The sequence below is a fragment of the Molothrus ater genome, chromosome 10 (genome assembly GCF_012460135.2).
Source record: "Molothrus ater isolate BHLD 08-10-18 breed brown headed cowbird chromosome 10, BPBGC_Mater_1.1, whole genome shotgun sequence".
Taxonomy (NCBI): domain Eukaryota; kingdom Metazoa; phylum Chordata; class Aves; order Passeriformes; family Icteridae; genus Molothrus; species Molothrus ater.
This window is the reverse complement of record NC_050487.2, coordinates 476,871-493,489: the sequence shown is the minus strand read 5'-3', so window position 1 is coordinate 493,489 and position 16,619 is coordinate 476,871.

Below are 16,619 nucleotides of genomic sequence, written 5' to 3'. Positions count from 1 at the left end.
GAGAGATTCTGCTTGCTCCTGCTGTCCACTGAGAGTGCCAGACACTGTAACTGACTCCAAGTGTTAAAATGGAACAGGCAGGATGGGACTGCATGGGCTAAAGCTGGAATTGGACAATGAACTCCAATGTGCAAATGGAGCAGAACTGATCAAAGTGAGAGACCCCATGCCCAGTCGTGCATTTTGTGACCATTTTGGGTTGTGCTGCCCAAGGTGGATGTATTTGAGACCTCTTAATAAATCCCTACTTTATTCTTTAGCTCCATCTAGTCTCTGTTCTAGGTCAGCCTTCACAAGGCATCACTGGCAATGATCACACCTTGTCCAACTCTCTGATCACTTCAGGGCTGACCAAAAGTTGCAACTTTTTATTAAAACCACTGTGCAAACGCCTCCTGAACACTGACAGCCGTGGGGCACTGACCACTTTTGTATTTGTGGGGTGCCCCATGGCAGAAAGGAATGATGAATGTGACTCTCAGAAGGATAATTTATTATTTTATGATACTGTATTATATTAAAGAATACTATACTATACTATACTAAAGAATACAGAAAGGATACTTAGAGAATGCTAAAAAGATAATAATGAAAAACTCCTGACTCTCTCCAGAGTCCCAACACAGCTTGGCCCTGATTGGCCAAAGAGTGAAAACAACTCCCAGCAGAATCCAATGGAACAATCACCTGTGGGTAAACAATCTCCAAGCACATTCCACATGAGCACAACACAGGAGAAGCAAATGAGATCAGAATTGTTTTCCTTTTCTCTGAGGCTTCTCAGCTTCCCAGGAGCAAAATCCTGGGTAAAGGGATTTTTCAGAACATATGACTGTGACAGAACACCTCTCCAGGAAGCCTGTTCTAGGCCCTGACCCCACTCTCCAGTAAGGAAATGCTTCTTTGTGCCCAGCTGGAGCCATTCCTTCATCTCCTGTCACTGGGTTTCAGGAGGAAGAGCTCAACACCTCCCTCTCCACTTCCTCAGGAACCCTCAGAGGGCAGTGAGGTTTCCTCCTTCCTCTCACAGCCCCCAGCCTGCACCTGTGGCCAGCATTATTCTGCCTTGCACAGGAAATAAGCTAAATGATCATAAGAAGGCAAAGCTGCCATAAATCACCCAAACCTTCCTGACAGGAAATAAAAAAAAAAGCCAGCAAACCTGCAATGAGATCAGTACCTACTTTTTCCCAAAAATCTTTAAAACCTGAAAATGTACTTATGAAATACACACAGCAGATTCTTAACTAGCTATGTAACATTTCACCTGGATCAAGTGTAATATTATTACATTTAGTGAGTGATGCACAAGAAATTCTGCCATTAAACATGATAAATCCACTTCCATGATCCATTATTTGTGAGCACACTTAGAAATACCAGCTAACAGACTAAAATTCTTGTATTTTTTCTGAATTATCACAGTATTTTCAAATTTTCAGCATGATTTCAGGACATAGGAGATGTTTCATAGACAAATAGGGGTGTATGGGGTAAATTTATCACCACACTGTGATAAATGAGTTACACATTCAATATGCACTAAATCTCTTAGGTAAGCTAGGGATGAGTAAGTGCAGTGATTGTTGTGGGTAACAGAAACCAGGAGATTCCAAATGTTTGCTAAAGTGACACAGAGGAGTGATCAGAAAGTTACACTGGAATTGAATCATGCTAGGTGTCAGAAAGGGACAAAATATCCCAGAGAGGAACAACCATAGAAAAGATTTTGGCATTGCTACTGCCAGAACTAAAGAGAAACTTCTGTTTTCTGTCAGAGCCCATCCTGCCTGCACACCACAAACAGAGTGCACACAATAAAGGGCTGAAGCAGAGCAACCAAGTTGATAATTTCAATATTTCAATACAAGTTTTAAATGACATTTTCAGCAAATGCAAGCCAGGTAATTCTAAAATTGGAAGCAGTTAAAACTTATGATTTTCTTTTTATCCCACAACTAAAAGCAGGAAATTATCTTCAAATTTATAGTGCAAAACCAAAGAGGTGCTTTTGTGACATTCCAATGCTGTGCCACTAATAGCATTTATTCAAAGTCATACAACTAGAAAATGGCCCACTGTAGCCAAATTGCTTCTTTTAGAAACAGAGTGGTTTGAAGATAGTTGGCTGCTAGTACATTACAGAACTACAACTTTGATTTTATATTAGCAAGACTGGAAAGTCTGCACTTTGCTGTAACACATTAGAGCATTTGTGCAATTTCAGCTGAACTAATCTGGCACCCCATTTACATCAAAACTTTGCAGGAGAGCTCTACAGCATAAAAAGACCTGTTTGTGATGATTCTTTCATTTGATGGTCTCTGAAAATAATCCTGTCTCAAGTAGACAGGATTACTTTCCAAGTTTCATTTTCTTGTGTTATCAAAATACCAAAACAGATTTTGAAGAGGAAAAACTGGAATTAATCCTCCAGGCTGAATATGTTGCACTTTATTTACAAAAGAAAAATGAAAAAGTAAAAAATAACAAACAAACAAAAAAAAAACCCACCAACCAAATCCACACAAACAGAAGAAAGCAAAGCAAACAAAGTAAACCACCCCAAATAAAAATGCTGGTAATGTTACCAGGCTCCATCCCTGCCCAGTGCTAAAGCAATTGTGTAATTGAGGGCAACTGCTCACAAACCCAAATCCCTCCTCACAGCCTTCAAACCCTGAGCTTTTAAAGGTCACAGAATTGTTATTAGAGAACTATTTGGTCTTGCTTTGGGAAGGTCTTATCACAAATTCAATATTTGTTACATATGATTTCTTTTTCCCTCCTACTTTGCCATGAACCTCACAGATCAGTTGGGCTGAGGGGTGAAACAAACTCATGCCTTTTATATCACGATAATTTCCTTCACTTTCCCATTGCCACACCTTAGTGACCAAGAGCTATTATACATTTTGCAAAACCACTACTTAGAATTTGGAATTGGGCATCCAAAAATTAGAGGAAGCTCGAATATTTTGGCTTTTGCCTAATTCTGTCTGTCACCAGGATAGAGGAGAACCAGCACATGGTAAAATTAGTCCTGCCAAATTTAACTGCTCCTATGAAAGCAGCACTACATAAACTCACCTAATTGTGAGTTAATTCTGTGCTACATCTCCCCAAATGACACAATCTGGACTCTGTGGTGTGAGAACTTTACCTCTAAGAGCTGTGTTAGTGTGCAACATCTCCCCTCCAGAAGTCCACAGATAAAAGACATCATCATTTCCTTTCTTGACATGAAAAAATTACAGGTGGAATTTATTATGCTGCTAATCAAGCAGAGGCTCCCATACCTTTGACACGCCTTTGCTATGTGAACACAATTTCTGAGACAGTAAAAAACTGGTTTAATACCATATTAAAGTAATGGACTTAGATGCAAAATTAATTCCAAGGAAAAAGCACCTAAGGAAATTCTATGTATGTATTAAAGTACAGCAGCATTTTGAAAAAATATGAAACAAGAAAATAAGAACTCCTCTTTTTTTTGGCTTTTTGCTAGTTTTTGAAAGCAGGGAACAATGAGAATAGTTTCAGATCTCCCTTTTCATAGAATAATACTGCATTCTAACTGAACCCAATCAGTTACCACCCCAAGGGAAGGCACTGCAGGATTTACTCATTTTTAATGAAAGTTCAGTAGTGAAGCATAGCAAAACACCTTCATGAGTAGAAGAGCAACTCACTAAGTCTTAAAAGCATAATAAAATATTTACTAGAATTAAAAAAAAACCCTATACTATTTTATTGTTAAGAAAGAACAAAAAAACCCACGCAAAATATTAAGGGTGTTTCAAAACATGTTTTTCCTTTTGATATTTAATGGATGTTTTTATTGCCATGCTGAATATAAACTCTCTAGATACATCCAACTGCTTGTTCAGTTATGTGTTAATCAAAGACAAAATTCCTTACCTGTAAATCACAAAAAGGAAAGGTTTTCACCACTTCTGTGTGGTATTTTAGAATAATATTCCAAAATCAGCCCTTTTTCTACATGACAAAATCACTGTCTATTAAAGATTAAATATAAGCAGGAAATTAATGACAAGGGCTTAAGTGCTTCAGACATTCTAATATTTGGTGTAAACTTTGGCCCTCAGACACAGCAAGCAAGGACGAAGTTCTGGAAAGCAATTGAAAATATCCCTGTCACTTTGAAAGGTGAATTAGGCAGTAATAAACTGCCATAAAACTTTCACGAGGTTCCCTGGCCATTTTCCAGAGGGAAGCTAAGGTAATATCCTTACTAGAGCAAGGCAGTAAAATGGAGAAGACCAAAGGAAAAGGAGCTTTTTAAAATGTTACAAGTCCATCTGTAATCTTAAATATTAGCAAGGCCAATGCACCTTTTTCTTGCTGAAAACTCAGGTCTGCCAGTGAGCCCAGCACCAAGATTTATGTCCACAAGTGGCTCAGTGACAGTATTTTTCCTCTCATACAGAAACTGCTCATTTGCCTCCTTAATAAACCCAGAGCACAGCAGAAGTGTAAATGCAGCCCACCTTGACAAGGGGAGAGAATGATGAGGAGGACTCCATCTTATCAGAGGCTAATTTATTACTTTATTATACTCTATTATATTAAAGAACACTTTACTATACAGAAGAATACAGAAAGGATACTTACTGAATGCTAAAAAGATAATAATGAAAACTCCTGACTCTCTCCAGAGTCCCAACACAGCTTGGCCCTGATTGGCCAAAGAGTGAAAACAACTCCCAGCAGAATACAATGGAACAATCACCTGTGGGTGAACAATCTCCAAACACATTCCACATGAGCACAACACAGGAGAAGCAAATGAGATAAGAATTGTTTTCCTTTTCTCTGAGGCCTCTCTCGCTGCCTTTCAGCTTCCCAGGAGAAAGTCCTGGGCCAAGGGATCATGTTCAGGGAATGTGAATGACACACAGCAGCTCAAACCCAGAGAAGTCCTCTAATCCCAGAGCAGTGCCCCTGTGCTTGGAGGGAACAAATCACTCTCCTAAAGGCTCTTTTTCCCTGGGAGAGGAGAAACATGTCCTGCTTGGGACAGGCTGCTTTATTAGGAAGGCAATAATGGGAATCCAGCTGAGAATTCATGCCCACTTCCCCAGATCATTACAGGCTGCATCTAAAAGCTCTGCTTTATCATCAAGAACTTGCAGAGATGGTAAGAAATTAGAACTGTTCATTAAGAACATGCAACACCTTCCTGTCCCTCTCTAAATGAGCTATGATTCCATGTCCCTGCCAAATTTATCCAGGAAAATTTATGCAGAAAAAAAAAATCCGGAAAAACAGGGAGATCCCTCAGCATTTTCAACTGCAATCCTCAAGTGCTCAGCCAACTCCTCCAGGGTCACCTCCCAGCCTGGCTAAGCTGCTTTGTGTTCCAGTGGCTGGAGTAGCAACCTGCATCAGGCCAGAAGCACATCAGATCTTAATTCCAGCTGGCATTCTGCAAGACTTCAATAAGTCATTTGACCTCTTCATGCCTCAAAGCATGGCTTGAAAGATCTGTGGGAAGTCACCACATCCATGGAAATCAGCACCTCACAAACTGAGAGTTTCCAATGAAATTAATTAATGTTAATTAAAAATTTAATATTACAGAACTGACTGTTGGTCAAATTCTGACTAAGAGCAATATGGTAAAATATAATTAGGACTTGTTCAATTCCCTAAGAGATCACACTGCTGGGAATGGGGCTGTGGACACTCTAAAATCAAGGTACAGGATTTCACATTCTACCATTGTCATTTTTTTAAAAATCAGGCTGGACAGATTTATTGGCTGCAATTAAATGAATTATGATTACATCAGTTTTGCACAGTAGCTATTATGCAAAATAAATTCAGGGATTTGAATCAAAACTATGCCCATGCCATCACACAACACAATTCCTGCTAAAGTGAACAGGTTATACTCCCAAAATCCATCTCACTTTGTCCATATAATATTTTGTTCATGAGACAGGTATTTTGGTAGTCCTAGGATGCTTTAGTCTCTCTTTATTCTCCAGTGCAACTCCTCCTTAGGCAATTCCAGAAATATTCATCTTCTTGACCATTAGGGAGAATGCATCTAGCAAAAAGGGACAGAAAGATGTCAAAATTATATTGAGGAGAATAAATTACAACCATTTTAAGTTTTATTACATATAAAAGTTCTTCAGCTACATGGAAAATGAATTGACAGAGAAATAAGGCAGTCTATTAGGAATCAAGGATGAAGTTAGTAAAGGCCAAAAAAAATTGGGCTCAATTGCTGTGTGCCCTTTTGCAATGGATAATAATAGTCTTGGTGGTATGTGGGAACCCACATTTAACATTTCCTGCTAAAAGGCTTCCCACAATTCATGGAAACAAAGGAGACAGGCAGTTTTATGATCTTTATTGAAATGGAGTTAGCAGCACAAAATTCCTCCCCGGATGGAATGGAAGCAGGGTGGGTATATCCCCCATTTAGCTGGAACAGGCACCAAATCTGACCTCTAGAAATGTAACCAAGGGCCACTTTGGAAATTTGAATAAAGGAAGGTAAAAAAAAAAAAAAAAGACAAAACCACAAAACAAACAAACCAACCAGCAAAAAAAAAAACCCCAAGACACCATGAAGTCATCAATCCAAAGATCCCAAGAGGTGAGCACCTTCATGACTTGGTGGTTTGGGCTTTACATTCCTGCCTGAGCTGCTGATTTCTTTCACTGCCTGCCCCAGAGGCACCAACAGAGCCACCTGACTGTGCTGCAGGGTGAGATCACCACAAAATCTGAGCTTATTAATCAAAAGCTAATGCTTGGCAAAGCAGGGCGCTCTTCACAGCACGGATTAGTCTGCTTTAGCAGCACTGTCTGTAAAATCAAGGTGGGTATGCTTAATCAAATATATAAATACATTCAGAGTATATAGTCACCTTGTAATCTAACATTAAGAGAACCAAACAATTGATAAACTCCATTAAAAAACTCTAACAATATACAAAAAAACCTGAATGTATCAGCTTCTAATGAAATATACCTCCAAGTTTCTGTTGTCAGATCTAGTTGCAGCAGATAACATGTTCATTAGAAAAGGAGCAAATCAGACAGAAATCACAGTCATCCCAATTATTTTTAAAATATTTTTATTTTTACTACAGGACTTCCAGCTTATTGGAGGAGGTGAGAAATTATATTACGTCTGACAAGGTACTCCCTGCTTCCTCCCTGCCTTAGTTTTAATTATCAGCTGAAGAATTTGGGCTAAATTTATTATAACTATGCCCACTAGAGAATTCTCTCCTCTGACTCATGAGAGATGCCTGCATTCATTCCACTCTTCTTGCAAACATAAGTCCAAAAATAGACCAAAATACACTGAGACTTTTGCCCCAGGAGCCTCATGCCACGCTGATGAAATCAATGGGAAATTCACCACTAACTTCAAACAAATGTAAGATCAAGCACAAAATTATCTTCTAAGATTTCATACTTATTTAGAACCCTGCAGAAGATCTGAAACTGTTTTAAGACATTTATTAAATTAGGTTCTACATAATTTTGTGAACTTGGGCATACCCCATCTTAGCAATAAGTAAGCAAAATGATTTTAAAAGTGGTTTTCAAATGCTAAATCTGCACCTGATTGATCACTGACCAACATGAACTTCATTTTTAGCAGTACTACAAGATGCCTGGGACAAAGTGGCTTTCCAAAAGATCAGGGCCCAGTTTTCCAAACTGAGGCCTCTATAACTTCATGCCAACACAGGAAAAAAATAATCAATAGTCACACTTGGAAATGTGATTGCTTTCAACTTTACCAAACTCTGCCCAACAATATTTATGGCAGAGGTCAGTCTTGGCAGTGATTGCACTCTCTGTACAGTTCCTTTTTCCTTCTGCTACAATGGAATTCTTTCTTGTTACTTTTCATTATGGCACAGTCAGGACTGCTTGGTTTTAAGGGGTCTTTTCTCCCCTTTCTGTTCTTGACTCAACCTTCATGGCACTGTACTGGTTTGGGGTCTTTCTGTACATTCTCTTACTAACAAGATTAAGTTTATTGTCTCATGAAATAGCATTTTGACTATTTTGATCACTTTCCTAAGCCCAAACCAGAACATTTAGTAGCAGGTATTATCCATGATGTCCTGTTTTACCTCTTGTTAGCTATTGCCCCCAATAATCTAGTGGAAAAGTCATGGAAAATTATAGACTCAAGATGCTTGGTAAAATAGACCATGATCCAATTCCTTCAACTAAGATAAAAGTTTTCTACCTAATCTCTACAGCATTTGTAGAGATCTTGTAGACAAGAATTAAGGCGGAAAGCAGAGCTGAAGTGCAGTAAATGATTCACCTGAAGCTGGGGCAATGGACACAGAGAGATTTGCTAACAAGGTTCCAGACTCTGAGGACAGATGTTGGAGTCTGTGACATAAGTTACAGGGCTAATACAAAAAAAACCCATTTACAGGTATTTACTGAGCTGCTGCTTGCTCCCAATTTACTTTTTCATAGCTCAGTGACAGACTGCTCATTTTCAGGACAAAGATACCTGCATGTTACTAATGCCTACAATGCCAATATCAAATTTGGTGTTCAAATTTTTATTCAACACTTTGCAACACTTAGAAGACTTAGGTAAAACCCTTCCAGAGCACCTTGAGGAATAAACCTTTAGCTGTTGGGCCCTAAAAATACAAGGCATCTATTGTATTTGCAGGGACCCCGTGGCAGGAAGGAATGATGACTCTGACTCCATGTTCTCAGAAGGCTAATTTATTATTTTATGATACTATATTATATTAAAGAATACTATACTATACTAAAGAATACAGCAAGGACACTTACAGAAGGTTACAAAGATAACAATGAAAACTCCTGACTCTCTCCAGAGCCCCAACACAGCTTGGCCCTGATTGGCCAAAGAGTGAAAACAACTCCCAGCAGAATCCAATGGAACAATCACCTGTGGGTAACCAATCTCCAAACACATTCCACATGAGCACAACACAGGAGAAGCCTGCGGAGAAGAGTGCGTACTCTAGTGGCCAGAGCATGAACAACTATTACCTGACAACCCTAAATAAAAACCATTACTGTGTTTGGATAAACAGACAAAAATTCAATGTCACAATCTTAAATTAAAGCACGAGCATCAGACTGACATCTGAATATGATTAAACAGAGCTAGAGTGTAGAGAGTTAACTTATGGCAGCTCAAGAAATAATCAGGTCCACTACAGTTATACAACACAGCTATCATCTACTAGAAATAAACCTGCATAATTTAGCAGCTGTGTATTTTGAAGGCCTCCCTTCCTACACCGTTTATGCAACTACAGATTCAAGTAAACATTCTGAACATGTACACTACAATGGGAATATAGGAAGAATAGCAGAATCAAATTCAGAATAAATAAACCCCAAGTAAAGCAGCTTAGTGTGCCTGTTAAGTTGAACATCTCAGTTCATCAGAGCAAAAAGTGTGATCAGCTTTCACTCCAAGAGATGTCCACAATGGTTTAGGGCAAAAAAGAGCTGGGGCAGTTAAGACTCACTTGTGTTAAAGTATTTTTGCTGCAGGGTAGGGGAAAGGATGTGCTCATTCCATAGGCAGGAACATTGTTGTCCTGTTCTGTAGGGCCTTTTACCCTTTTATTGATAAGGAACATGAGAAATACTGAAAGACCTGGCCTTTTTGTCTTCTGTGCACAGAGCTAATCCTAGATCTCTGCTTTGGATCAACTTGTCTGAGCTCACACAAGACAGCCCACAAGACTTTTTGTCCAAATTGCTTTTTGTTTAAACTCACACAAATAGGTAGGTTCTGCACTTAAGAGCTGCCAGAAATTAAATACTATGTCAAAAATTTTAAGACCTACTAATTGACTGGGATTCTTTTAAAAATTGTATGTAAATGAAGTCTCAGCCTAACTGCAATTCATGATAATATGAATTAGCTGAATGCAGCACTGCTGATGAAGCTTCAAGGTACTTACTAGAGGAGAAGCAAACATCTGGTTGTTTGTAAAAAGCACTTTTTTCAACTGATCCCCCCCAGCTTTTGTAATATTTCAGGTCATTTGCCAGCAGGGAGGACAGATTGAGGAAAACAGCAGTCCTGTGTCTGGGGAGGTCTGCTCCTGGGTAAATCAGAAAGAATTGAAAAAACCCCACCCACTTAACAGCAAAGTGCATTGGATAGCTGTGGCATTCACATTCTCTGAAAAAATTCCTTCACCCAGGATTTTTCTCCTGGGAAGATGAGAAGCCTCAGAGAAAAGGAAAACAATTCTGATCTCATTTGCTTCTCCTGTGTTGTGTTCATGTGGAATATGTTTGGAGATTGTTTACCTGTTACTTCAGTTACTTTCCAGCTCTTTACAGCAGGTAAAGTGTGCCAAGTTATCACCACCTGCCCAGCAGGCAGCACCAAGCAGTTCATCCAGTGTGTCCTTAGCAGAATGCTGGGGCCTTTTGTCGCACTTGTATGCTTAACTTTCCATTTTCAGTGTCAAATGGGGATGGAAATTTCAGGTTACTGAATAATGGGATCTGTGGGATATATCCTTGAAATAGCTCTCACATTGATTTCTCAGCAGAGCAAATATCTTTCAGTTCAAGAAAAGTCCCAGCAGATAAGAAGGCAGCTCCCCACTTCTCCCAGCACCATGCTTTGAGAATAACATATAAAAATTCATCATTGCAAGTTTCCTCTCATTCTTTCACTCCAGAGGCAAAGCACCAGGCACTGAAGTCAGCCTTGTCCTTTCAGTCTTCCTGCAAAGATTTACTGAATTGCTTTTTTCATTCTGTCCCACTCCTGTCAGTATACCAAAATTCAGCAGAATAGTGCATATGACAAATCAAACTGTCTCTCTCCAGTTAAGGATGAGATGTCCTTGAAGTCCTGTATTTTTTACAGCTGGACATATATCATGTTCCAGTTGTGCCCCGTGAAATTCTAGATAAACATATGGAAGACTGATTGAGATCCAGCACTAACAAAGTGCAAAAGAACAAAAAAATTATCTCTGCATTTGGATGGAAACAAATTCTAGGGACTTGGACTGTCCTTCCTGGTTAAGCTCAGGTATCTCATATTTCCTTAACAAATATATAAGGGAATTTGTTATTCCCTTTACAAATACATGCATTTTAGCCCATTTAACCACACACCAGGGTAATAACCTCATCTCAAGCTTTTTTGAATAGGAAATTCAAGTGTTCTTCATGTCAGAAGAATGCTTTTGCCTCTCTAATTAATGTCCTAATTGGCAAGTATCATGCCCACCAGAGCAACTTCCCATTAATTTTGAAGCCTCAAGATGTCTTGAGGATTCTCACTACTTCAAATAGTAGGTTCAGAGAATCACATGGACATAAAACTCAAAAAAAATCATATTACAGAACTGACTGTTGGTCAAACTCTGACTAAGAGTAACACGGCACAATATAATTTAACCCAGAAAACCTGATATAATTCCAGACTGTTCACCTGTATTTGTGCAGGGTGAAATAACTAAGCTTTCTGCATTTCTCTGAACTCAGTTACCTCCAGGACCTTTGATTTCACATTTTTGCAGCTGGCAAAAATCTCTCTCCTATTGTATTTGCTGGGAAATGTCCCATGGCAGGGGGGAATGATGAATCTCACTCCATGTTCTCAGAAGGCTAATTTAGTATTTTATGATACTATATTATATTAAAGCATACTGTACTACACTACACTAAAGAACACAGAAAGGATACTTACAGAATGCTAAAAAGATAATAATGAAAACTCCTGACTCTTTCCAGAGTCCCAACACAGCTTGGCCCTGATTGGCCAAAGAGTGAAACCAACTCCCAGCAGAATCCAATGGAACAATCACCTGTGGGTGAACAATCTCCAAACACATTCCACATGAGCACAACACAGGAGAAGCAAATGAGATAAGAATTGTTTTCCTTTTCTCTGAGGCCTCTCAGCTTCCCAGGAGAAAAACCCTGGGTGAAGGAATTTTTTCAGAGAATGTGAATGCCACACTCTCCCATTTGCAAACTGAAAGCTGAGCCTGCAGCACTTCAGCTCACCCTCTGCCATATGTTTCAGTTTCACAACTTTGGGCTTCTCTTTGCAGAGTCTGAGTGTGGGGTTTGCTATTCTTAGCATTTCTGCCTGATTAAAAGCTCAGTTTCTGGTGACTTGTAGCAGAGAGATCACAAAAGCTCCAAGACTCAGGTTCCAAGCTCTGCAGCATGCACTTCTCCTCTGATGGTTTTTAGCTTTTACTGCTCCAAAGCACAGCTCAGAGCACATGCTGTGCTGACCCACAGTTTCCCATATGCACTCAAATGAGCTTTCTTCTCCTTGGCAACAATAAATAATCTAATAAAAAAGACACTGCATCTTATAAACAGATTGTTATTCCTTTGCAGATCTCTCCAAGGGCCAGCAAACTTTGACCCAGCAGACTGACATCTCCAGGCAGATCAGATTTAAAAAGAAAATACCCAGCACTTCTATGAAAATATCTATGCCATGCTTACACAAGCCACATGCCACCTCAGCTGTTTGAGAGCACTCTGAACCTCAAGTTCCAAATCCAAATGAGGATATAAGTGTTCTGAGGTGGCCAGTGGCAGGGTTCAAGGGGCAGCTTCAACTGAGGTCACAGTGCTGGTTGCCAACAGGGAAACAGAATGTATTTATACATTTTAAAGCAGCCACAACAGACTTAATTGATCCCACAAAGGAATTGATTGCTCACCATCCTTCTCAGTGCAAGGGAATGGGGGGCATCAAATAAAGCTGCAGAAAACAACCAAGTGAAGAGGAAATTCAGGCAGCACGCAATTGATCTTAGATAAAAATTACATTTGTCCATCCTGTCTTAAGCCTTCATTTCCAGGCTCTCATCTAACTGCACTCCTGCAAGGCCATTAAGTTAATTAAGTTTAGAAGACCAAAAGCATCTCAGTTCCAGATGAATCTGATGATTCCACATGGAAATATCTTTGGGAACCAGTCTTTTATTCATGGGGATGACTGTTCTTGGCCAGTGCAGGATTGTTCTTCAAAGTATTAAAACTATCCCTATCTGCTTTTCAATATTCCCTTCTTTCATAAAACAAAATATTCCTGGACTGCACGTAGATGCTGTAACTCATGACCCAGTGATGTTAGTTACTTTTCCAGCTTCTGAAAGTTTCTAAGGCAGTAATTTCCACCTTCGTCATCCCATTTGCTTGGATTAGTTAGACCTGGAATTTGGGAACAGAGCTCAGAATCTCTTCCCCTCTGTGCCTCAGAGAGGTCTGATACCTTCCTGTCATATGGCACTATGCCCCTTTAAAACAAAACTGCTCAGAACTGCCAAGTTCCTTTTCTCACAGAACAAATTCAGCTACAAAATTCTGTCCTCCATCAGACCCAGCTCTAACATTACTGATTATAGGTTTCTCTCCTCTCCTCCCTCCTGCTATTGAAAGTATGTTTCAGATTAATTTCCCTACACAGGTATTTGCTGTAGAATTAAAAACAAATTAAACATTTTATCCCAGATTTCTAAGTCCTAGAGACGTTTCCAAACAATTTGGTAGGAAAGTACATTTGGAATAAGAAAGAGGCTGCTTGCATTTCACTTCAGATTACCATTTGCCACTTTGGCTTCATTTTACAGTCCACTTCATCAGCATGCTCTGCAGTTGCCAAACATACCCATGCAATTGTTACTCTGTAGAATGAAAACCCAGCTGTACACACAAGGACCCAGGTGCCAAGACATATTTAGAAGGATAAAAACTATTGGAACTGATGGAGTCCCACACTTAAATACTGCAGTAGAACTGGGGTCAAATTTTAGGCACGAATCAAGACAATGCAGAAGCTAAAACCACTCAAGAGGAAAGTTCTTCATGGTCCTGGCTCCACTGCCAGTGCTGTGACCCCTTGGATGTTGTCAGTGCTTGAGAATGTCAGATAAGACTCATTACAGAGCAACCTGCATGAAATTCAGTGACCTCTGACACCAAGTGGATCAGACTAGACAATCTGATTATGCTTTCTGTGAACCCCCTAAGAGCCATGGATTAGATCCTCCAATGAAAAAGGCTGGGCAGAGCCCCCCACTGCTCTTAGAGCAGAGGTCTTGCCATCAGCATTTCCAAACAGAAATCAAAGTCAACCTCTCAGTCACCTCCCTTGAAGTTGACAATGTTTTGGTTTTTTGTTTTTTTTTTCTCAAACAGTAAGAACCAGAAAGCAGCTTGGAATTTCTGGTTTTTTTTAAATAATTCTGCTGGAAACACTGAGTGGAGAAGCTGGGAATTTGTGGCTTGGAGTTTAGACATGAATCAGCAAAGATGGGATGCTCCCCTTGGCAGAGTGCCCTTGAATTAGAGGAAACTGTAAAAGGAGCAATTCTCATGGTTCAAGCTATTGAGGCTTGTGCCCAAATTCTGCACAGATACACACACACGGTGCTTCTCAATGAATAGATGTTGCTAGGGATTCTCGTCTCTCCCATCATTAAGTTTTATCCATTAAAAACACAAGTTTCTCCATGCAGACCTGTTTTTATTGTAAGTAATATAAAAGTAACTTAGCAAAGAAAAAAGGTGGATTGAGATTACTATATTTAGCAAAGGACTACATAGATATGATTTCAAGTACATGAAAAGCAGAAGGATGGGTCAGTGCATGAATATGCCCAAAGGACAAAGAAGTATGAAAGATCCACAGAGCAGAAGCTGTGAATTGTGACAACTACTTGGGTTTAAAGGTACTTATAAAACAATTGCCTGCATTTTCTTGCATTCTCTAAAAATTAAAGTTCAGCAAAACAAAACCTGTATATACGCAAGACAGAGAAGGAGTCCTGTTCCACATAGATTTACTCTTTCTTATAAAAGAAAAAAAAAGAAAAAGAAAGAAAAGCACACACACGCACACAAAAGAGGAAGCCAGTAAGGTCAGGCTACTTGACAACCACAAATCCAGATGTGCACATGGACTGGTCACCTGCCAGGGGTGGAGACCTTCCCACTGAGCCTCAGCAGGAGCAATCACTACTCCAGGCAGAGGAGAGAGGCTGCTGCTACATGAAGATAAAACCTACAGTGCGTCACAAGGAAGCCCACAACCAAGGGTGACAAAAGAAAGTCTTACTGCAGCCTAGATTGCAACTGTACACACCTGACCTGACTGGGGAGCTGCCCCAAAATCTCCTCCTGCAAACAATCTGGGTGGATCCCACCACTTTGAACAGAGCAGGTCAGAGTTCACAGCTCACTTTGTCTGGATACAACTTCAGTGAAGGCAATCAAGAATAGTTTTACACACAACAGCTGATACCGGGGTCCCTTAGATGCCATTTTAGCCTGCTTACAAGGATTTGTGGTCAAATAACCTTGGGCAATTCTAAGAGTGTGTATCCAGCTAACAGTGCAAACAAACATAATGAGGCACCTCATTGCATGGCAGGGCAGATAAAATGCTACATTTCTCCTCTGGGACCAATCTAAATGTACATGAATAGACATTTGATTTTGGGAGCAAAAGAGAAAAGGGAAAATTGTCCTAACCAGATGGATAAGCCTGGCTGGCTGTGGCTGTGCACTTTCCCAAGTGCTGCCAGGTGCCAGCCACACTGATGCTCTCAGTGAGTCACCACAAGCCAGACACTCTCCAGAAGAAGCTGTCCTGTGGCCAACAGCAGAATTTATCCAAGAATTTATACAAGTCCAGCTTTGACCCCAAGTTCTTGCTTTGGAAGATCAGACTACACATCCTAGCCCTAGGAATACCAACCCCAGGAATCCCACCAGGCCTCTGAACACAGAGGAACAACAAAACTGCTTTGATTTACTGCTCAAAGTCTCCATCTGCACTGAGATTGTTGTTCTGAGAGATGCTTCCATCCATCCCTGACTCCTGAGAAGCACTGGGGTACTCAGTGCTCACAGACAGTGTGTTTGTGTGTGGTTCCAGCTGTGGTGCAAGCTGACTGATCAAGGAGTTGGCAGCAAGGCCCAATGGTCCACATCCAAAGCAAAGTTCAGCTTACAGCTCCGAGCTTTTGCCCTTTAAAGCATTTTCCTGCACCACCCTGTGCCAAGAAAATGAGTGAGCAAAGAGAGAAAGGCAAACACTGATTGCAAAAGTCTATTCCTGATATTCTTAATGTGCTCAGTGACTTGTCCATCACAGCCAGATGTTTGGGATTTGAACAAATTAAAGCCCAAATTAAAGTTGAACAAATTAAAAGCCCTGCTTTTTGCCCTTGGCGTATTTTGGTTTGTAGTGCATCTCATTAGTGTGGTTTCCTTTAATGGCTCATTTAGTTTTTGGACTGAAAATTAGAAACCAAGCAAATGCTAATTTAAGCAAACATTTTTTTGTACAGCCACTTGCTGGCACCTCAGAACTTAGGGGACTTGGGAAGGATAGGGAAAAAAGGGCTTTCTGTTTATCCACTTCACCACAAGTCTTTTTGATGCTAAAATATTCAGGTTCTAAATACTGCAAAGAGAATATTTGTTTTCTTAAAAAACACTTCCATGAGAATTTAGAGGTCTGAAGTTGATATATCTACCCTTAGTGGCCAATTTTAATTGGCAATATCCCTTTAAAAACAAAGGGCCTTAGCTGCAAA